The following is a 1,878-nucleotide window of genomic DNA, read 5'->3' on the forward strand; positions in this document are numbered from 1 at the left end:
AACCTATTATAATTTAGGAGATATTCTAACTTTAATTTTTTAATAACTTTAATTTTATAGAATTTAACAAAAATGCGAAGTGATATTTGTTTGTTTATATTTTCTTTATTTTTTTTATAAATTTACAAAATTGAAATTAATTAATAAACTTTTTAGTATAACTTAATTAATAATAATAGTTTTTTATTTAATGATTTTTTATTTATTTTTAATAAATCAATTTAAATGATATATCTATATAGAATAATATATATAAAATTTTGATTATGAACTTTGTAAATAATGATTATGTAATGATTATATGATGTAATGAAAAATGTTTTAAATAAAAATTAAGTGATTTTAAGGAAACATAATTTGATGTATTTTTTTTTATAAATAAATATTATAAATAAAAGATATATGAAAGTCAAATTTGAATCATCATATATTTTTTTTTATTTTAATTTGTAAAAATTCTTAATTTTCTAAAAAAATATTCAATATATATTTTTATATCAAAAAATCATTTATTTATAAATATTTTGAAATGAATTTTATAAAATGTATTGTATGAAAAATAAATAAAAAAAATAGAAAAATATGAAGGAAAGAAGAAAACCATTTCAAGTAGCCATTATATGATATTTTATAAAATTGAAAAAGATACTATATGTTATAATCAAATATTGCAAAATTAATTTTTATAATAATATATTTTCATCTTGTTTTTTAAAGAATGCTTATAGATTAGAACATTTCCCGATAAAAATGAGTCTAAATAAAATATAAATCGGATGAGTTTTTTTATTAATAATCAAAATAAATTTCAGATAAAATGAAAATTCTAGAAATTTAAATAATTGAATGTATAACATATTACGCGGCATTTATTTGAAATATGGTCATAGATATTGCCAACTGTTTTCTCGTTTGCTCTAACTAAATATATATTATGTACTCCCTGTTTTTATCAAAAGTTTAGGTTATGCTAATGAATTTAAAATATTAAATGTTGAACAATAATGAGACTAAATCATTGTAATTTAAATGATACAATTCTATTGAAATTTTAATGAATATTACTATAATTTGTACTATATTTATATTTTAAAAATCAATATATTAATATTCAAATTAAAATCAAATTATCAATATATTTTAAAAATATAAAAAACTCTTATCTAAACATTTCTACATAATCAGTGATGTTATTAATGACTGAAGAAAAGACCATAGCAAAAAAAAGCAGAAGATTAACATTTTTGTTGACAATACCAGTATTATTTTTTTGTTTATATCTGCAATTTTTCTATTAATATTGAATATCAGATTTAATGTTAATGAATTTATGTTAACTGTGTGCGATTATATATAATTGAACATGCACTTCGCGATTGGTTGAGTATTTGTTGTCAATTCTTGGTAGGCTCATTCTTTCCATAGGATTGAAGTTCTTTACCGTAGTTGATATTCGCTTAGCTATTCCTTACAGTCTACGTTTAGTTTTTGAAGAGAATTAACGGAAAAAACGAAAAACTCTAATATGCATATAAGTAAGTAAATTTGTATATATTCGATTTAATATGGATCTTGCTTAAAATTAGATAAAGTATTATATATACAAAATATTCGAAATATGGATTTTGAAATTTCATGATATCGTAATATCAAAAAATTAACATGATATTACATTAACATTATTTAACATTATATTAAAGGATTTTAATGTTATATTAAAATGTTAATGTTATATTAAGTAATTAAATTTGTAAATCAAAAGTTCTCTGAAATTATAGTTCATTGCTTTCTATATTCTTATTATGTAAATCATTAATTTTTTAAATTATATCTTTTATAATATATAATATAATATAATTTATAATATATATATAATAT

This window comes from Apis dorsata, unplaced genomic scaffold (assembly GCF_000469605.1).
Source record: "Apis dorsata unplaced genomic scaffold, Apis dorsata 1.3 scaffold_1036, whole genome shotgun sequence".
NCBI lineage: Eukaryota > Metazoa > Arthropoda > Insecta > Hymenoptera > Apidae > Apis > Apis dorsata.